This window comes from Osmerus mordax, chromosome 19, assembly GCF_038355195.1.
Source record: "Osmerus mordax isolate fOsmMor3 chromosome 19, fOsmMor3.pri, whole genome shotgun sequence".
NCBI lineage: Eukaryota > Metazoa > Chordata > Actinopteri > Osmeriformes > Osmeridae > Osmerus > Osmerus mordax.
In genome coordinates, this window is record NC_090068.1 from 1,579,608 (window position 1) to 1,602,672 (window position 23,065).

The 23,065-nt window shown below is 43.5% G+C and overlaps 1 long non-coding RNA gene across 1 annotated transcript; it reads right to left on the bottom strand.

The window, feature by feature from the left end:
• Nucleotides 1-1,876: 1,876 nt before the first annotated feature.
• On the bottom strand, nucleotides 1,877-2,472 carry LOC136962785 (uncharacterized). The gene is made up of 3 exons (XR_010878949.1): nucleotides 2,382-2,472; nucleotides 2,149-2,242; nucleotides 1,877-2,011 (listed from the first exon to the last, which is right to left on the bottom strand). It is a non-coding gene; the product is annotated as an uncharacterized lncRNA (long non-coding RNA).
• Between the last annotated feature and the right edge of the window lie 20,593 nt (nucleotides 2,473-23,065).

Consider the following 23,065-nt stretch of genomic DNA (forward strand, 5'->3'; position numbering starts at 1 on the left):
CTAGTTTATGTACCCTTAGTATAGTTAGTCCCCATATTTAAATTTTAGGTATATGTTTATTGTATGCACCTTCCTGCCAAAGCAAATTCCTTGTCTGTGCAAACTTTCATGGCGAATAAATCCCTTTCTGAGAACAGCATCCTGTGCTTGGATATGGACGTCATTTACAAGTTCCTCCATCGAACCAACTAAAGACTGCACAGTACTTTCAGAGACTCCAGATGCTTGTACTTGAGCAATAATAGAGCTACACATATCTAGTAACTGCCTTTTTTCTAAAGGAGCTGGGTCACGAACAGGAAGATCTGCACTTGGCAGTGAAACAGGAACACAAACATTGTCAACATTGTCCAAATGAGCATCAGAACCTGGAGCTACACAGTCTCCATGTACTCTCAATAAATGTTTCTTGAATCCACAATACGTGTAAAAAATAGATGAACCCCACATGTCAAACGCAATGTACGTCCTGGGTACAAAGCATGACTGAACTTCAAATGTTGAAAACATTTTGAACAACTTCTGTGCTGTTCCTTGCAAATGTAACAGGTGAACATTTTCACACCTCTATGTTATCAACTCTCGCTCTGATTTCCTTGACCCTTGGACTTTCCTTGGCAGTGCCCACGTCAATGCCATACACGGTTGTTTGGATAAATGTGTAGAAGTTGAACAAGGCCTCATCATAGGATACAGCAAACACAAAGTGCGCCTTAAACAGTTCATCGAATGCAGCTACAGTTGTCTGCGCCATGCAGGGAATGGCCTTCTGGTCAAGGATGACGTAAAACGTCTGGATACTATTCTTCTTTTCTCCAACGCAGAGGAGGAAGGGCTGTGCTGATCCAACCTTTTCAAGGAAGGTCACCATGCTCGTCCCCACCTAAGAGAAAGGGAGGGGAAATTAGAAACTGTGCTTTGTTCACACCGAAGAGAAAAATATTTTCCACCTTCCTTTAGCTGGTCAGGTGTTAAACACCTCTAAATGAGATACACATTGCATGTTGAAGACCAGATTACAACCGTAAAACACATTTACAAAATGCAATGATGAATAAAATAATATGAAACATCCCATTTTCGACCCATCCCTCACTAAGAGGCGTTTTCTTTCAATAGCTTTGAGGGGGTGAGATACACACAGCTGACAAAAAAAGACAAATCATAGGTCTATCAAGTGATGTAAGAGGCGAAGCAACATTAATCATCTATGTCTAGAATATATACCTTCATGAACTTGACCACATGGTCAACAGCTTCAGTGGCACTGATTTTCCCATGTCTTTTTCCTTTTGCAGTTGGAGGCAGTATGTGAACGAGCATGAGGATAGCTGCTAAGTCACTGTCCCATCCTAGTGAATTAGAATGACAAACGCCCACATCCTATACACAGTCATAGTTCATAGGCGCATTGAATACTGGTGAACACAAACATTTGTGTACACTTACCATAATCATTTGATTCCTCAGACAGAAGGTCATCCACAGAAGTACCAGTGTGAAGGCCTTTGCAGACAGTGAGAATCCTTGGTTTGTAGAAGGTTGGCCACTTTGCGATAAACTTGCCTGAGATGTCTTCTCCAAAGAGCATTGTGAAGTCTTGGTCAATCTAACACACAAAAAAACATGTCAAAACATGATCTAATAATAAGTATAACAATCTAGTCTCTATTTTTCTTACCAAGCCTGGTGTATCCAAGAATCGGGGGAAGTCATCTAGGATGAGTGAAGATTGGTCTGGATCATGTAGCATTTTCTGACGGTGCTTGAATGTCGCCTTCATTTTCTCCTTGACAACTGGGCGGTCCGCTGAATGCTTTATTACGGACATCGCTTCTCTGCATTCATCACCTGACAGCTGCTCAGATGTTGATGTCTCGCGCAAGGTCTTAGGGCCATCTTGATAAACAGACTTGGAGCTCCTCTTGTAGACACTTGAACTTTTGCGCTGAACCGTCTTCAATCTGTAGGCCAGGTAACCCTGGCCACTGTGAGGATCATAGTAATGTTCCTGTCAGAAAAGAAGGAGACAAGACACATTGTGAATATTAATATCCATCAAAGCTGTAGCAGGACCTTAAAATAAGTATTGTCTCTATACATGAATACATTAGAGTAAATGAGGGGTTCCTGCTATGTAATACTCACATAACCAGTTGGTGAAGCCTTATCCTTCAAATAGGGGAAAACGGTGACTATTCCCAGGGCATAGGTAATGCGGACATTGACTGTTGGGACCCTCCTACATGACAAAGGTTAGATTAGTGAAATGTACTTAAAATACGTTTAACATGGTCAGTGTAAAAGGTTAAGAACAGAGGATGGATATTTTAACAAGTATTTCAGTTACTGAAGTAGACTACAATTTATTGGTCACTTACCCATGACTCTCGATCATATCCGCCACCAAGATGTTAACAAGTTTCTTTCTTGTTTGATCAGAAAGGCCTTTGGTTTTGTTGTACTCTTTAAATATGTCTTCACCCCCTGGTTTTTGATGAAGCGCTACATAAACCATCTGCAATAGAGGTCAGATGTAAACCTACAATGCATTTTGAAATTGGTTTGACATTCTACCAACAACCTGAGAACAACTCACATCTTTTGCCACCTTACTGTCAGGTGGTCCTTCTACCAGTTGCCTTCTCCGTGCTTTGGTGCACTCTGTAATTACAGTGGATCCTGAACTCACAGACTCAATAGATGAGAATGACCCCTCATCTGAGCAAAAGGAGGCCTCAGACACCTCCATCTCAGCTAAGGGGACAAGAGGGGGAGAGATTAGGATTTACCGAACCGATTAGGATTAATAGGATTTACCGAACGTTCGGTAAGTCCTATTTTTACACATTTTAAGATATAATCAATGATTGGGTTTGTGAAAGTACACTACTCTTGAATTATGGTGAAGGTTTGAGCACTTTTAGACTTGGGCCGTGAAAGTCTTTGTAATTGGAGTGAGTTTGGATGCCAGGGAGACCGCATAGGCTGTTTTGGTCACGTCATGTTCATAAGTTAACCATTTTACAGTTCGTTCAAAAAAGTCGAGCAGGGCAGCATTCAAGAGATGTGGGAATTGTGCTTTTATCCAGATGGTCCGGAAAACTTGCAATTTGAGTGAGAGTGCATTGTTTTGACGTTAGCCTCAGAGTCAGACTTGGGTCACTCACTGGCAGTGACAGTGTGTAAACAATTTTGTATTTCACTCAATTCTACTAAAAAAACGTCAAGGAGGAATACTTTTTGTAGACACAAGCTTAATGAAGATAGCCAGTATCTACGGTGGCCGACAAGTGCAAACGCGCTGCAAATTAAGAAAACACATGCAAATAGACAAAACACAACAGCAATTAAGAAAACATTTTCATTAATATGACAACACATGCGCAGCAACCGTTCAAATAGGGTTTGAATGCGTTGTACATGACTATCCCAACTGTCACTGTAGACAACCACGTCATCTAAATACACCGTGCACCCTGCCAGATCACCCACCACCCTATTAATTAACCGTTGGACCGTTGCTGGTGCATTCTGCAAACCGAAAGGCATCACTCTATAGGAATACAGGCCAGATGGGGTGATGAAGGCAGAAATCTCCTGCGCTCTCCTTGTCAGTGGTACCTGCCAATAACCTTTAAGCAGATCAAACTTACTAACAAAATTCGCCGATCCAACCTGGTCAATGCAATCATCCATCCGCGGCATTGGAAATGCGTCCGGTTTGGTGACACTATTAACTTTACGGAAGTCCGAGCAAAATCTAGGAGTGTTATCCGACTTAGGGACCAGTAAACATGGGGATGCCCAGCTAGAAAATGACGGTTCTGCAATACCATTTTCCAGCATATACTTGATCTCAGCATCTAAGTATCGGCGCTTACCCTCCGACACCCGGTAGAAGCGCTGCTGAATTGGTTGTGCCTCCCCCACCTCTATGTCATGCTCCACAAGGTGAGCTTGTGAGGGTGTATCACCAAATAGGCTCGGAAACCTGCAAATTAACTCAGCCAACTCCACCCGTTTCGACTGTTGCAAATGACCTAACAGGGTATCCAACTTCTTAAGCCGCCCACACAGCAAGGCTTGATCAAAAATGACAGACTCTTCCCTCTCCATCCCAGCCACTGGCTGAGGGGGAGAAACCACCACTGTGTTTGCAAGAGCGACAGGTTGGACACCCTCTGAGAGAGGTCCGTTTGCCAGACCTGGCTCCACCACACGAGAGTAGTATGGCTTCAGCAGGTTGACATGGCAAAGCTGCGACTTCTTCCTCCGTTTTGGAGTGGAAATTATATAGTTCACCTCCTGAGGTCTGCTTCACCACTGTGTGAGGACCTGTAAACTTAGCCTGAAAGGGTGACCCAACCATTGGCAACAGACTCATCACCTGATCGCCAGGGCTAAATTGGCGCCGCTCAGCGTGTTTGTTATACCCTCGCTTCATTTTTTCTTGCGCGGTAGCCAAATTCTTCCTTGCCAATTCGCCTGCAAAATACAGCCTATGCCTAAATCCATTTACATAGTCTAGGAGGTTCTTTGGAGGAGCACTGCCCTCCACACCACCCCTTAAAACCGCTAGTGGACCACGTACCGAATGTGCGAAGACCAACTCATTGGGGCTGAACCCCGTGCTCTCCTGTGTCACCTCCCTGGCTGCTAACATTAACCACGGCAACCCTTCCTCCCAATCCCTGTCCAACTCTGTGCAAAAGGCGCGGAGTAGTGACTTAATTGTCTGATGGAAACGCTCCAGTGTCCCCTGACTTTGTGCATGGTAGGCTGACGACTGGGAGTGTCTCACCCGGAGTTGTTTTAACACCTGTGCAAACATATGGGAGGAAAAATTGGACCCCTGATCACTTTGAACCACCCTGGGAATGCCAAAGATCGAAATGAAGTGGGAGAGTGCTTTAACTACCGACCTGGTCGTTATCGAACGCAGGGGGTATGCAGCTGGGTACCTGGTGGCCTGACACATGACAGTCAGGAGATAGCTGGCGCCGGACCTAGAAGGAGGCAGAGGTCCAACACAGTCAATGATTATGTGTTCAAATGGCTCCCCAATGGCAGGGATCGGGTGCAATGGTGCCGGCTTAACAACCTGGTTTGGTTTGCCAGTTCTTTGACATGTATGACACGTCCTGATGTAGTCTGACACATCCTTTTTCAGCCGAGGCCAAAAGAAGTACCGCAAGATACGTCATATGTCTTCCTGACCCCCATGTGCCCTGACTGATCATGAGCCATCTGCAAAACCATTCTCCGAAATTTAGCTGGGGCTACAATTTGGACGATTGCGTTCCCCACTCCAAACTCACCACAAGGCACCCACCTTCTCACCAACAGACCATTATCCAGGCAATAGCCATGTGCCTGATCCTTCACCTCTGCAACAGGGATCACAGTCTCCAACAGCCCCTTAATGGAGGGATCCGACTGCTGCTCCGTTACTAACTCTGCATGTGAGAGCGACAAGGGAAAATCAGACAAATGTACAAGTGGTTCTTCCATCACATTCACTATCAGGTTCCCTAGCAATCCGAGCCCCAGCCCGTGTCACTGCACATGCTGCAAACACCTCTGGGAAGTCCCGCTCACTCTCATCGGTTACACTATTAACCACAGGAACTGGATTAATCACCGGATGTGGAGGAACATCTGGCCAGACGTGCCCCCCAGCCAATCCATTCCCAAGGAGGATATGGACTCCTTCCACCGGCAACGCCGGACGCACCGCGATGCACACTTCCCCCTGAACCAACTCCGAAAACAGATGCAGTCTGTGCACTGGAGCAGACAAAACGGACAATCCCATACCCCGAACTAAGGTTGCATCGCCAGTATCAGACTCCTCTGAAAAAGGGAGCACTGACACGAGGACAAATGAGCCTAATGCCCTGTATCCCTTAAGATTTTAACAGGCACCCTCTCCCCGTCTTTTCCCAAGGAAACAAACCCAGCTGATGTGAAGGGCAAATAAGCCTCATCACAAAGAACTCGACTTCCCACTGGTACAGCTAATGCAGCAGGGGCCGTCACAGCGGGTACTCTGTTGAAGTTTAAAACTATTGGATCTGCCTAGAACCACTCTGATCTGCCATAACCAATCGCTAGCGTTCGCCTTAGCCAATTCCTTTACCACTACTGTAACAGAACTAGCTGCCGTAGCTGGAAAATCTAACTTTTCCCGAACCCCGTTGGGAGGAGGGCCACAACATCATGGCCACCAACAAAACTCAGCAAAACTTGTTCTTGCTCCGGCTTTAGCTTATGGATATTCGGCAGCGTTGCCACAACGGACCGAATGTGGCTTCGCTCGCATCTTTCTCCGCCGCCATTACGGAACTACAACACAAACTAGCTCATGACATCAACGTCATCGTTCTCAGCCACTCCCTCTGTTCGCTGATGGACAGGTAGAAAGTTAACCTGAGACATCTGACTAACGTACATCATGCCCAGACGCAGTACAGAAGCAAAATCTAAATTGACCGGAAGTACGTAGGAGGGCAGAGCCAGGCTACACCTTCTTAGCAGCACGGGTTATTACCCAATTTCGAAGTTGTGCTTTAACATGCATTAAACCTTATGTTCACCAATGATTCAATTACTGCTAGCATCAGTGTTTGTTGGTCAAACAGCTTGCTAGTCGGGCAGAACTGGTTCATGCAGGAGACTCCGAGACCTTAGCGCATCACTAGCATCTCGTCATATCATGTCGACGGAGCACAGCTAGATAATCAGCGTCAGTGCCCTTGGGTACCCAGCATGCAGTGTGGCACGTAAAAAAATTAGAAGACTTGTGGAAAATAGTTTGGTTACAACTAGGGTTGGCACCTTCAATACAGAAAAATAAGGGACGCCTGCCACAGCGGGGGCCACACCCCTCGGGGCCACGATGACCACAGGCCCGATGACATGCCAGTGGTGGTAAATCACAACCTAAAACATGTTTTCATAAAAATATTAAGATTGATACATGGATATTATAAAAACATATCTGCTATTGAAATCACTGTGAACAGATGCACTCAGTCTATCTCTATATCACAACTCAAGTGGTCATATTGTCATGGCTGAACACAGCTATGACGATAATAAACATAGTTCATCAAAGTTTGACAGTGAGACCACAAAAAAATAGGCTTTTGGAGGAACTTGAGATGTGAACCATATTTTTATTATATTATTAAATTAACAGATCCATAACTTATTAACTTTAAATTAAACAAATGCTTTGATACTCAAAAAGGATATTGGAAAAAATATATATAGTGCAGACTTGCAAAGGATCTTCCATGAACATCATGAACATGATAACATCAGTGGACCAGAAGTTGTAGTGTGCAGTATTGGAGCATGTCAAGCGTACTTCCTTTTATAAGTGCAGGGTTTTTCCTGCATAGAGAACATTTTGGCGCGCGCCAAAGCCGTTTTCCTGAGCGCCAATGACAAATCCCGAGCGCCAAAGGCAAAAAAAAGTGCGATAAAAAAAAAGAAAAAAAAAGCTGTGTTCATCACGCGTGCAATGCATGTCAGCGAATATGTTCTCAATAGTATGTTTCAAGTAGGCTACAGTCGAACCCTCGTTCTGTTTTGATCAATAGTAATCGAGTTGATAAGCGTGTCTTCTTGTCTGATCAATACGCAACTTTGAGGTGCGCGAATGGACAGAGCGGCCAGTAAACTGTCATTCTGCTGCGAGGGCCAGCCCGACGTGCACGAATACACCTGTACAAATGCAAATGAAATTTCCACTCAAAATGCTGACAAAAGTTTGATTTACGATTTCCAACGCAGCCTCCATTGGTATTCTTAATCTGGAATGATAATATATAGTGCTGTGTTTCCTCTATGGCTACATTTCTGCCGCCACGGTATCAGAGTGTATCTGGAGCATTCTTTCAAATCGACTCTCCGCCAAGAGACCCGCCCTCCTCTGACTCTGATTGGCCGTGAACCTGAAACAAACCGATCAAACCAACGATGGCAGCGAGTATTACCCAATCAGGGGTAGAATAGGACTCTAGTCTTCACAGAATGCGGTTGGGATGATTTGTATGGGATGCTGCGATGAAGATAACTCGGAAAATACGGGACAAACCCTGTCCCTTATTGATTCAAAATGGGACGCGCTATTTTATTCTCAAATATGGGACGATTACGTATTTTAAAGTACGGGTGGCAACCCTAGTTACAACAGCTGTGCGAGGGATTTCAGTTGTTGTGTTCGTTCAGTTAGATGTTTGTAATGTTATTGTTTGTTAGTTAATATAATCTTGTTGGTCACCCTGATTGTGCATGTTGTGTAGTTTAATGGGACCAGAGAGTCGGCTGCTGTACTATCACCAGCTATTCTCGCAAGCAGCTGAACATGGGCTCTGCACTAGCCCAATTTCCCACATGACTGTTCTTAATTGTGCATTGACTGAGATTCTGGAAAAAGACCATCTCAATAAGAGTTTCAATATCCACGGATCTATTCTTTGAAAATGGTGTCGCGGTTAAAATGTTATGATTGTGGGAGGCATGTTTATGGGCTACTTCTAAACTTCATGCGGCCGCCGCATTTCTGCCTTGGCGTGACCTGCGCTGGGAGAGAGGGAAACAGCATGGATGGGGATAGTGTAAAATGGCTGAAAGGGGTGTATTTATGTAAATGTCCACATTGCCTCAATATCTTTGTGTCAATAAATCCAATATAATTTTGACTTATTGGCTTTTTCTGATGTATTGCTTTGTTTGTCTTCGCACATGTAAAGCGTCTTTGAGTACTTAGAAAAACACTATATAAAAAAAGTATTATTATTCAAGATTACATAATTCTGAAGTACTTTACACAATTTCATGCCATTTCACCTTGAAATGTCAACCGTTTCTTAACCTTTGTCCCAAAACTGACCAAAGCCAATACTCTGCCCTTTCTATTCATAAAATCTCAACAGTTGGTGTGTAGCAGAGAGGATAAAGAGACTGACTTGTAACCTTATGCTCATGAGTTCAAATCCCCATTCAGCCCATTGTTGTTGGCCAAACATGAAGTAGTTTTGCTCTCTTGTTGTCCAACTCTCGATCTTCTAGTGTACATGTTCATAATATTTTGCCATTTTGCGGAGGAACCCTCATCACTGCTTGCAACTATATTTATTATTATTATTATACAGTGCAACCTGAACTCAAAGACGGTCCGTTACGTACCCTGCATTGAGACCTTCTGCTCCCTTGCGGTTTTCTTCCCCCCCATGGAAGAGGAAATCCCTATGTGGAAGGAGTGCCTGAGAACAATAACTAGTTCTAAAAGTCGCGGGTCTGTCAACTAAATGACACACAGAGATGTGATTTCCCAAATGCATATCGTTTATTGCAAAGCAAGTATAAAAGAGGATAACATTTACAGATGCACTGCCATCAGTAAAATGAGCCAAGGGGCTAAACGTCTATGGCCTGAGTTTTTCACCAAAGGAAAACATGCACACACACAAATTGGAAGATTCAACCCAAATATCAAACCATAAATGAAAGCAGGGATTTCACACAAATCAAAATCCACACCTGGACGTTTAAATGGGCTTAACTGGTATGGGTGGAGCTAATGATTGAGAGCTCACCCTACCACACCTACTTTGCCAAAGCCGGTCCGCAAACCAAGAACGTGCTAGACCCCAAGTGCTGAAGAACTAGAAAACAACTTTCTGCAGATAACTGCCATCCAGCTGTTGAGATCACCAGAGTCACAACAGTGTGTTTAGACAATTTTACCCAATACAAAAACAAATAAAAATAATTGTTTTAACCTTCGCAATGTGGGGGGTCTGAGACAGCCCAATGGTTAAAAGAAAATGCTTCACTTTGTTTTTGTATGCGGTAAAGTTGTCGCAATACGATGGTGGGTCACAATGACTGATGGGTCAGAATGACCTGAAGATAACACAAGGGTTTAGACATATCAATGAGAAAGGACCATAGGATGAGCCTGTTCTCTCAGACGTTCAACTAGACATAAAGAGAAACCTGACAAACTTCAATATTCTCATAGTCAGTCAGAATTGCCTAAACAGCGAGGAGAAGACATGCTGATGCAACTTAGAAAACTTAATTCGAGACGCTTTACGCGTTTCTGTACATGCTTCGAGAACAAACATGCAACGAGAACAAAACTCAAAACGATTTGGTGAGTTGCAAAAGTTAAGAGCCAACATCCCTTACGAAAAAAAAGTAGACTTCAAGTTTTATTTGTAGGTATACTTAAGTATAAAAAGTATATTAGCAGTGTACTTATTTATATACTATTTTTATACAAAGTAAACTAAATTGGCCCACTTTTTAGTTCATTTAGTACACTTTAAAGTACACTTATAGTGTATTTTAAGTTTACTTTTGAATACTTTAAAGTAGCCTGTGTAGTGCACTTTCAGTTCATGAAGTATACTTCTTAAAGTACTTCAAAGTATATACCTTTGAATACTTTAAAGTAACCTGTGTAGTGCACTTTCAGTTCATGATGTATACTTCCTAAAGTACTTCAAAGTATACTTTGGAATACTTTCAATTAATGTAAGTACTTGAAGACGTGTGTCTAACCCTTGTGCTGCCTTCGGGTCACATGCTTTCTGCACAGCTTTCTGTTTGAAAGCTGAAGTGTAAGAACGTTTCGGCATGCTGGTTCAGATTTCTACACAATTTAACCCTTGTGTTATCTTCGGGTCATTCTGACCCATCAGTCATTGTGACCCACCATCGTATTGCGACAACTTTACGGCATACAAAAACAAAGTGAAGCATTTTCTTTTAACCATCGGGCTGTCTCAGACCCCCCACATTGTGAAGGTTAAAAGAAAGAAAAAAAAGATTTGTTTTTGTATTGGGTAAAATTGGGTAAACACAACGATGGTTCGTTGTGAACCTTTGGGTCATGTGACCCGAAGGCAGCACAAGGGTTAAGTAACGTTTTTAAATACGTCAATGATACATATTTGTACACAATTTCAAGTCAATTTGATCTTTTGTTTAAGAGGAGATTGATTTTGATTTTTTTTGCAAAATGTCGCTGTACAGGAAAATCCATCATGGTGGACCTTATGGGTCCTTGAGGCCTTTTTGTTCCCCATGAGAAATAAGGCAAGTCTACCAATTTTCAGGCATTTTGGAGTAATGGGGCGCTGGAGAAATCACGTAGACTTTAGGCGTGGCTTATAGCGCCATCTATGGATGTACATGGGCCACTAGTCGTCTGGGAGTAGTGAGTGACCTGTTGTATCATTGGGCCAAATTTGAAAAAATCGGGTCAAGGACTTTTTGAGCTATTGAGCAATTTAGCGGATTGATCTGTTGAGCTAGCTTGCCCTTAGTTGTTTTGTTTGTTTGAGAGAAACGAGTTGTCACGCGTTGCACACAACACACATGCGTGAAGACATAGCCTACCGAGACAGAACCCTGATTTTGAAAATCAGCGAGAAATTAAAGGAGATGGACGACATCAAATGATTATTATAAGTTTAAAAGCACAGGGATTTTTACAAGGACAATGTAGAAGCATCAATACTGGGATGCTGTTGGAACAACAAGTGTCCTAAATATAGCTTATGCCATGTTTATGTACCATGTTAGCATAATGTGAAAAAGGAAAGCTCAGAGTAGCTGAAAGTCTTTGTGACCGGCGGAGAAATGCGCGTCTGGTGTGAACAGCCTTGAGCCAGTCGCAGCCGATCGTAGCTGATCGTGGCGCTTCGCAGCCAGTGTGTCCCAGGCGTAAACCGTGAAACGGAATGTAACGCTTGTTCTGCTTTACTGCTTATGAACAGCGCCCAAGTTCGTTACAATAAGTGTAAGTGTGTGACAGGCTACTTCAATCCAACATATACATGAAAGAAGATGATGCAAACTCAACTGTAAATAGGAACATAGAAACAAGAAGATTACATTGAAAAGGATGACCCCTTTAATGATTCGGTGGGTCATAAAACTATTAACGAGGTCAATAGTCACACGATGATTAAAGCTAATACTTTTCCCGTATTAAATATGAAAAGAACAACAACCATCCATAAGTGCTATTAAGCAAAACAGTTGGTTATCACATGAACATCATTTATACAGTAATAAACACAGTTAGGGGGGCCCCCAATAAACAAACACATCAAATACACAATACTAAAGCTGGCAATGCTATCTATCAATAAATGTCCCTACTCGGTACCGAGTGCTAATAAAAGGTCTCTGAAGGTGCAGGCCTGATGTGGAGAGTCGGTGCAGCCCAAGCTGCTGTGCGAAAGCGGATAATGTTACACGCTCAAGAGCGTGTAGGCCCTACTCACCCACCCCAAAGGTTTTAATGGCACCCCGAAACAATAGCTCCGGGTGCGGAAAGAAAGTGGCGCGAACTCTGGGGAACCAAGCAAACAAACTTCCAGCGTTGCACTCCCGGGTGGATTTAGCCGGCTGAAACAACAATCCAGCGCGGTCCTCTCAAATGCTAGGGCACACGGGTCCAGCATTATCCTCTATGGGTAGATCTTCTGCTCTAGGTGAAAAGTTCTCGTAACTTCCACCGATGTCAGTCCGTTAACCGCTCCCAATAGAGGATAGCCGTACCCCAACATAGAAGCTAGGTTTAGCTAGCTAGCTCCTCAAATTGAGGCACCACGAGAGCTAACCGTCCAGCCTCTCTCGTGAGTGGTCGCGTCCCAAGAGAGCAAAAAGAAAAACAACATAACATATATACAGTGTCAGTCAAAACAGGGCGTAACTTCCGCCCTACCAAAATTTACCGAAAACCAATTACAACAGTGCAACTGCCCCCGATTGACACGTTCATTGACCAAACACATAACACAAACCCACCGGCAGTATTAAATAATAGGTGCTTTAGAATAAATGCCAAGGATGCCAATACGGGTAAGAAATTTAGATATGACTCACTAAAAGTGAACATATGTTTAACAAGGAATGTTTGTGCACACATAAAATAACACAGGGGGTTACAGGAACTTTCGCGCGAATACAAGCAACGCAATTTGGCAACCCAGTATCACATCATTCCGTGAAATAGTCACGAAAAAGAATTTAATATTTTGTGACACGTTCACGAAATTAGCACTTTTTTCGTGACTATGCCACGTTTTTTCAACCAGTGCATTTCAATGGAGAGAATATTTCGTGACCTCGGCACTCCATCGAGGTCATCTCCATCTCGGAGATTTGCTTAACCCTTACAGAGCCTTCCACTTCCTCACACCTTACTTGAATCAGAAATCAGAAAGGGTTTTAATCACCATGAAAGTTTGCACAGACAAGGAATTTGCTTTGGCAGGAAGGTGCATGTATATTAAACATATAGGAATCTTAAAAATGTAAATATGAGATCTAACTATACTAAAGGTACATAGACTAGCAATGCTTAGAATTAAAATAAAATATACAATAAAATATAAAGTTGCCATAATTTACAATATAAAAATAAAAAGTATTACAAAAAATGTATTACATTTATTAGAATAATAGCCTAACCTATTAATAGCCTAACCTATTAAAGCCTACTACTTGGCCACTGATCCGTGCTTTTACGTATCCTTTACCAACCGTATTCAACCGATCTTCCTATTTATAACCAAGAAAGGACTTAACCCTTGTGTTATCTTTGGGTCATTCTGACCCATCAGTCATTGTGACCCACCGTCGTATTGCGACAACTTTACCGCATACAAAAACAAAGTGAAGCATTTTCTTTTAACCGTCGGGCTGTCTCAGACCCCCCACATTGCGAAGGTTAAAAGAAAATGCTTTTTATTTGGTTTTGTATTGGGTAAAATTGAGTAAACACAACAATGGTTCGTTGTGAACCTTTGGGTCATGTGACCCGAAGGCAGCACAAGGGTTAGGCAAAACAACGACAACATTTACATCCAATTCTAGACTCTGAAAAGCACACGTTGGCTGTTTCACATTGTCATCAATAGCAAGTTTTAGATTCCTAGATAGAATGTATTAACTTTATGACAGTCATACACAGTACAAACATGAAACTCACATGAATATTCTTCAAATTATTATTATTTTTTTTCCCTCCTCATAGGGCATTTTTATATGGCTCTGGGTTCTTGGCACACCACCGGATATAAATTCAGGAAATGACATACCCAAATGAACAGAGTTTGTGTAACTTCGGCTCTTTAAATCGATTGTCATTGGTTTGAGGGTTTCTATGGCATTCAGAAATATACAAACACGCAAATAGAAATTTATATCGGAAACAGGTACTTTAAGTAGCAAGCTTTGTCAAAATATGTTCCTTTTACTACTATAATTTTGTTTGCCTCTCTAGTTTGTTTCCATTAGGTTGTCACAGTGTCAAATGTCACAATGTCATTCTAATATTTTCTTAAATGCGAAAGTTTTGGGGAAATGTAGGCTATAGGCTCATCTTAAGTGCCTCATTACCCCAATCAATCAGATCACATTTCTTTAATTGTGCCTGCTGGTATAGGCTTAATGGAAATTAATAATCGAATGAGATCTTGCTAGCGAAAATAATGATCTCTACTCTTTCAGAATAAGTAGGCTAAATAAAAACAAGGCCAAAGAGTATCTAATTAATACGAATTCATAGACAATTATGAGGATATATGTAGGCTACTGCGCTTATATCATGTACTATATATGTGTATATGCATGTAGGCATATGTGTAAATCCCTCTTTGATGTCATTGACTGGGACATGGCCAGGGAATATGATGAATTGATTCATCAGCTGGTTAAGCGCCAAGTACACTTTTCTTACAGCAACGCATGCTGCGGCTTTGCCAATGTTTTCTGCATCGCCTATACTGTATAAAAATGTAGCCTATAGCCTACCTGACGCAAAAAACCTCAAGGCTATGCAGTCTGAAGCACAGTTAAAGTTTCAAGTAGCTTTATTGTCAATTTCTTCACATGTCAAGACATAAAAAGGAATCGATATGACGTTTCCCACTCTCCCACAGTGAAACATATAAAAAGCACAGGCACAACAGATAAGACAAGACATTTCCTAAAACATAGCGTTACATATTCACATACAGCAGCATAAGCTCATAATAAAGCATAAAGCTTGCTGCGGCGTGTGATATTTGCAATGTACGGCCCGAGAAGGTCTTGCAAATAAATGAGTCCATGCATCTTCCCTGGATGCAAGAACTTCAGCTGCGCTGCAACGCTATTTAATTTCCCTATTGATGAGGAAAGGAAAAATAGGTGGATTGATTTTGTGAAGAGCCACGCTGATGGAAGGCTTCAGATAAACTCCAACAGCCGCCTATGGAGTAACCATTTCACGGCGGATAATTTTAACATGGACCAGAGACAGACGGGATTCAGGGACACACGGCTTCTCTTGCGGCGCGGAGCCGTACCGAGCATCGCCCTCCCGGCCGTTCCTCTTCCAGTCGCACCTGGACCATCCACCGCCGCCAGCAGTTCATCACTCAGTTCTGTGTGTATATGTAGCCCGCTTCCCTAACTGCTCAGCCACCTGACTCCCTACTACTGCCCTCCAGTCTGCCAGAGCTGTTTCAAGGTCATCCGTCATCATTCTGCAGCATTTGATAAAGTCAACCATCAGATCCTGCTCGCTAGACTTTCTGAGATGGGCATCTCTGGCACTGCACTTCAGTGGATCACATCCTACCTGTCTGGAAGATCCTACCAGATCTCCTGGGGAGGCAAAGTGTCAGCCCCCCGCCAGCTCTCCACTGGTGTCCCACTGAGCTCTGTCCTTGGACCCCTCCTCTTACATTTACATTTTACATTTATTCATTTAGCAGACGCTTTTATCCAAAGCGACTTCCAAGAGAGAGCTTTACAAAGTGCATAGGTCACTGATCATAACAACAAGATAGCCAAAAAACATCGCGAGTAGCCAAAACATGAAGCACACATTGTGAACAACCAAAGTAAGTGCCAAAGGGAAGAACCATAAGAGCATGTAGTTAAACAAGTCACAACCAAACAACATGAACAGCTATAAGTGCAAGTGTACCTGTGGAAAAAAGCAAGCAACAGTAATAAAACAATATATCACAGCGAGAACCAAAAATTTTAATCAGTTACCACTAACCACAAGAGCAACGAGTCTCTAAGCAAGAGTCATTGTGATCCTTGAGGAAACTAACATCGGGTCAAGCGAACCGTTCCTAAGTACCGTTGTACTCCCGGAACAAGTGTGTCTTGAGCCTTTTCTTGAAGGTGGAGAGACAGTCAGTGTCTCTGATGGAGGTGGGGAGTTGATTCCACCACTGGGGGGCCAGACAGGAGAAGAGCTTGTGTTGGGACCGGGCGGTCTTGAGCGGTGGGACCACCAGGCGGTTGTCTGAAGAAGACCGTAGGTGGCGGGTGGGGGTGTAAGGCTGCAGGAGAGACTTGATGTGGACGGGTGCAGTCCCGTTCACTGCTCGGAAGGTCAATACCAGGGTCTTGAATCTGATACGGGCCATGATAGGTAGCCAGTGGAGAGAGATGAGGAGTGGGGTAACATGGGAGCGTCTGGGTAGATTGTAGACCAGGCGGGCCGCCGCGTTCTGAATCCTCTGAAGAGGGCTTATCCCTGTACACCACCTCACTTGGACCAATCATCTCCTCCCATGGCTTCTCCTACCACTGCTACGCTGATGACACGCAGCTGTACCTGTCCCCCCCCCCCCCCCCCCCCCGACTGATCCGGGGATCTCAACCAGAATCGAAGCCTGCCTCACAGACATCTCCGCCTGTATGACCAAGCACCACCTCCAGCTGAACTTTGCCAAAACAGAACTTCTCATCATCCCAGCCAAACCCTCCATCACCCACGATCTCTCAATCACACTGGGATCTGCGACGGTGAGCCCTTCATCCTCTGCCAGGAACCTCTGGGTTACCATGGATGACAAGCTCTCCCTCACAGCCCACATTGCTGCAGTCTCCCGGTCATGTAGATTCACCCTCTACAACATCCGGAAGATCAGGAGATACCTGGCTGAACATTCCACCCAGCTGTAGTCCAAGCACTTGTCCTCTCCAAGTTGGACTACTGCAACTCGCTTCTCGCCGGTCTCCCAGCATGCGCAACCCGCCCTATCCAGAGGATTCAGAACGCAGCAGCCTGCCTGGTCTTCAACCTACCCAGACACTCCCATGTCACCCCGCTCCTCATCTCCCTTCACTGGCCTACCCATCACAGCCCGTATCAGATTCAAGACCCTGGTACTGACATTCCGAGCGGTGAACAGGACTGCACCTGCCTACATCCAGTCTCTCCTCCATTATATTATTGTTGCTTGCTATCCTACAGGTACACAGGTGCACTTTTGAGGTTCATGTTGTTTCATTTATAACTTGTTTAACTACTTGCTCTTATGTTTCTTCCCATTGGCACTTGGTTGCTTATCAGAATGTATGCTCATGTTTTGGCTTCCCACAGTGTTTTTTGGGGCTATCTCGTTGTTTATGATCATAGACCTATGCACTTTTTGTAAAGCTCTCTCTTGGAAGTCGCTTTGGATAAAAGCGTCTGCTAAATGAATAAATGAAAATGTAACCAAAAATAAGAAGACTGTACTACAGGCATAAAGGATTTCTGGAAGGAACCATTCTCCGCCACACCCTCCACGCACGGCGACTCCCTGCTCAGCACTACAGTTAAGATCACAAAAGCTAATGGCAAAACGGCAGTTCTAATGTCCGCCTCATAAAACTTGCTCTTGACTGATATTGCTTATGCCTCATCTACCAGGATACAAAACCTGGATTGCAAATGTAGACATAAAACAACCACGTGTGTCCTCATGAAAATGGAAAAAGCACTGTTGGGATGGCAAGCCGCACAGCAAACAAACAAAAAGGGCTTGATTACAACCTGCAATGCCTGATAAAGGTTGACCTGACGAATACATCCTGCCGATGTGCAGCAGTTGTGTTTCTCTTGAAGGAAAGGCACTGGCTGTAAAATTAAACATTTAAGGAATCTGAGTTTCCCTAATCAAACTTATGAATTTACAGTCAAACTTGAAATCTCAAACCAAGGATCATGGATAGTGGACTGTTGAATCAATAGCAGCCCGGGAAGCTCAGAGCTCTCAGGGCCTCATTTACTAACAATGGCGCAGTTTACGCTGCGTCTGTTTTTGCGAGTTCGGTAAAAGCGCCCGCTATGCTTCCTCATTTTGCGTAGTATTTATCAAGCCTGACACTCATCAGGCAATCAGCGCATACTCCGCCCATTAGCGTAATTAGCGTGCCTCTAAAAGAGCAAACAATGGGCCCGCATGTATCTGTCATGGATCTTCCTACGAGATAGCCCCCCAAAAATTGCAGGTAACCAAAACATGAAGCATACAAACATGAAGAACATCCACACCCTTGAAAAAAAATTGGCCTATGTCTTTGCCCTTGCTTGGATCAGTGCTGCCATTGAATAAGGTACATTTGTACACACAGGAAAACACGCTCCTGATTTCAGAATCAGAATCAGAATGGGTTTTTATTCGCCATGAAAGTTTGCACAGACAAGGAATTTACTTTGGCAGGAGAGCCTACCTAGGCAGCCATTTTCGGCGCCAACTAGAAAGTTACAGCATAACATGAGGAGAGAGGAGGAGAGAAAAAGGCAACACCCAGACAATGCTCCTAGAGGAGTACAGTGTGGGAACAGACAAAAACCTCAGCACATAAGCACAACAACATTTACAAAAACACGTACTTGCAACGGGGAGTGGGGGGGGGGGTAGACAAGCAGCATCTGGACCTGCAGCCATGGTAGGCGCTGGACACAGACCCGCCAGCCACCCTGGGGAAACAAGCAGGCGAAGGCGTTGGATGGGGGTGGGGGGGTGGTGATATCTGTAGTAGGTGAAAGTTAATGTGTGAGTAGGTCTGGGTTGGCGCCCTCGACCTAGGCCACAATCAGTCCGATTCTCCCTATGCAGATTGTGTTGGCCAGGAGACATCCTTGGTCATGACCCGGCAAGAGACCAAACCACAGATGTCGGTGGGGAGGGGGGGGGGGGGGGGGGGGAGGAGCAAGATAGTCTCGCTTCAGCGCTCTCCAGGGGAGTTGTTTTCCAGCGACGACCTTGGCCAGGGCCTGTACTGGTTACGGGGCCGAAAGTGGATAAGATTGGGGTAGTTGTTTTGACGAGTAGCCGCAACTCAATTTTCACGTCCACCCTTCAGGAAGGTCTCCATGTCCTCCATCTTCCTTTGCAGAGCCGCAAACTTATCCCTGTTGTAATCAATGCTGCGTTGTAAGTTCACAGTCTGAGCTCCAACAACTCTGCCCACCGCATCAATCATATCGGGCAGCCTAATGGGGCTTTTGACGGCTGCAGCCGTTTCCTTGATTTTCCGATATACAAAGCCAGCGCCTATTCCAAACAGCAGAAAGCCTGTAATCATGGTTACGAATATGAAGATGTCTTCAACGTCCTCCACGGAAAGCGCCGCTCGACACACGACACGCCAATTCTCTCACGCGTCCATCGTGTAGCCAGCTGCGAACGTCCCGTCCGGACAGTTGGGTTCCCCCGCACCCGAGCTTCTCTTCGAGAAGATGGTGTCAATAGCATTGAGAGACTAGCTAATTAATTCCATGCTTCTAGTTTCGGAGAGTGATGATGAGAGAGTATCTTGAGACAAGACAAGACACAAGACACAGCCAAGCAGGGAAGGTCAGGGAGGGGAGGGGAGAAAAATGCGACCGCCTTCGTCGAGAGCCAAAGAGAAAGGCACCTGCTTTTAAGAGGCAGAGAATTTCCCCCGCAGAATAGAGGCAGGCTCTTTCTGGCAGTCATTGTAAATACCGCAGAATATATAATTAGGCACACTTTACGTATCCTCCCTCCTTTTTGGGTGGAACTCCCACTTTCCCCATGACCCTCTCACTTTCCCCATGACCCTCCCACTTTCCCCATGACCCTCCCACAAACGCATATGGAAAGCGCAACTTGCCTGTTCTCGCTCATTTGGCAGGCAATCTGCGATTTTACCCAAGTGCGCCCTGTTTGTAAATAGCCCGCATTGGTTAAGTCAGTCTTTGCAAACAATTAACGCCTGGAAACAGGCGCAAAGGCCTTGATAAATGAGGCCCTCAGTGTGCTGTTTTGCCCTGACCTCTGCCTACACGAGTCACTGCCCATCTTCACCATCTGCTAAATCTTGGATTTATAGTTCCACCTTAAATAGAAAATCTAGGTATTTTCCATATTTCTAACAGCTTTAGTTCCTTAAAAAAACCTTTTCAGTTCATCACACTGTGAATGGTAAGTCAGTGAATGTCTTTTAACACGCTGTTCATTAGCTGTCGTTAATACAGTTACGTCCATAGATATTTGGACACTAGCACAAGTTTTGTTATTTTGGCTGTTTACCAAAACATTGACGTTACAATTAAATAATGAATATGGGATTAAAATGTAGTCTCTCAGCTTCAATTTGCGGGTATTCATATCCAAATTGGAGGGAGGGTTTAGGAATTACAGCTCTATGTCGCCCCCTTTTTTCAAGGGACCAAAGGTTATTGGATAATTGACTCAAAAGCTGTTTCATGGACTGGTCTGGGCTATTCTTTGTTATTTCTTCATCAATTAAGCAGGTAAGGGTCTGGAGTTGATTCCAGGTGTGACATTTGCATTTGGAAGCTGTTGCTGTGAACCCACAACATGCAGTCGAAAGAGCTCTCAATGCAAGTGAAACAGGCCATCTAAGGCTGCATTTATCTCTATCTGAGAGATAGCAAGAACATTAGGAGTGGCCAAATCAACAATTTGGTACATTCTGAGAAAAAAAGAATCCACTGGTGAGCTAGACAACAAAAAAAGGCCTGTACATCCAAGGAAGACAACAGTGGTGGATGATCAGATGATCCTTTCCATTGTAAAGAAAAACCCCTTCACAACATCCAGCCAAGTGAAAAACACTCTCCAAGACTACCCTAAAGAAAATACTTCACGATAGCAAATACCGAGGGTTCACCACAAGGTGCAAACCATTCATAATTCTCAATAATAGAAAGGCCAGATTAGACTTTGCCAAAAAAACATCTAAAAAAGCCAGTTTAGTTCTGGAACAGCATTCTTTGGACAGATGAAATCAAGATCTCCCTGTACCAGAATCATGGGGAGAAAAAAGTATGACGAGCACGGTGGGGGCAGTGTCATGGCATGAACATGCAGGCTTCCTATGGCATTGGGACACTAGTGTTTATTGATGATGTGACAGAAGCAGCCGGATGAATTCTGAAGTGTATAGGGATATATTGTCTGCACAGATTCAGCCAAATTCAGCAAAGTTGATTGGATGGCGCTTCACTTCACAGATGGACAATGACCCAAAACATACTGCGAAAATAACCAGGGTTTTTTTTAAGCAAAAAAAGTGGAATATTCTGCATTGGTCGAGTCAATCACCTGATCTCAACCTTATCGAGCACTTCACTTGCTGAAGACTTAATCTTAAGGCTGAAAGACCCATGAACAAACAACTGAACACAGCTGCATTAAAGGCCTGGCAATGCATCACAAAGGAGGAAACCCAGCGTTTGATGATGTCAATGGTTAATGGTGACTTAAAGCAGCCTTTGCCTGCAAATGATTCTCGACAAAGTATTAAAAATGAAAATTTTATTTATGATTGTGTTCATTTGTCCAATTACTTTTGAGCCCCTGAAATAAGGGACTGTGTATGAAAATGGTTGTTTGAAAACTTTTCAAACAATATTTTTGTTCAACCCCTTCAATTAAAGCTGAAAGTCTGCACTTTAATTACATCTCGGTTCTTTAATTTCAAACCACTGTGGTGGCATACAGGCAAAATTATGAAAGGGGTGTCACTATCCAAATATATATGGTCCTAACTGCTAAATGCATTGTAGTTTGAGTTATTCTTGTGATTTTGTATATTACTTTATGAAATTATAAACATTTCAGGTGGTTCAAACAGGAAACAGAGGTTAACCAAACTTGAAGGTTGCACAATAACAAGGACTATACAAGCAGGGATGTAGTGGGGGCTAAACGCACGTAAACGCCGTTTACGCACCTCCCGAAATTCAGAAATAGCGTTTCTTATATACTAGTGTAATAATTGGACCAATACGCTGTTCCTATTGGTCCATAAGACGTTCTCAAAAGTTAATAAATCAGTTTATATACCTCCTGAAAGTTCGCAGAGGTAAATAAACGTTTTTACGGACCTAGGAACAAGCGGTTGCCTTGGAGATGTAGCCATTGACCTTAACAACGTGGCATCTGCTTGGCAACAAAGTAGCCTAAATTGCCAAAAAAAAAAGAAAAAAAAAAAAAATGTTTTTTTGCACAGGTCCGCAAACGCCCCGCAATCGATTCCCGTTGTAAAGAAGTATCTGAAGCAGACAGAAGACAAATTGATGTTGTTGATATGTTGCCTTGGAAGTGTAGTGACGTCACCAGTGCAAGTGCAGCTGATTGCTCTGACAACATGGCGTCTGCTCCAGATTCGACGTGTTTGATTTGGGATCTTCCCACGTATTGTTGTAGTATATAAGAAACCAAATGTTTACTCCTCGACAGGTCAGCAAACGCTTTGTAAACCGAGATTTGTTAAAACGTTTGTTAACCGAGACCGTAGGTCGTCCTGTCGAGGAGTAAACATTCGCTGTTCATCCACCTCTAAATTGCAGAAATTGCGTTTATCCACCTCTAAATAGCGTTTCTGCGCGTTTACGCACATCTTAGTTCCCTGCGCCTCGTATTCTGCCGTTGGAATAATCCGAAATAAATTTGGTGTAATTTTAAAACACCAAAGACTAAATTTCATATTGTTTAACCCCTTCAGACCTGAATTTTTTCTGCTGGGCAAAAAAAATTGTTCCTAGTTGCTTCTTACTCCTTTATAGCATAGAAATAAAGGGGAAAAAAAACTTCTTTGAAAACTCATGTTTTTATTGGTATTTTTTCATGTCCATTACAATGGACGCCAGGACTAAATGAGCGTAAAACGCCATGAAAACTTAGTTTTACATAGGCCATGTTTTTAACATATGAATCATGTAACAGTGGAACCTGCAAACACAATTAAGTTG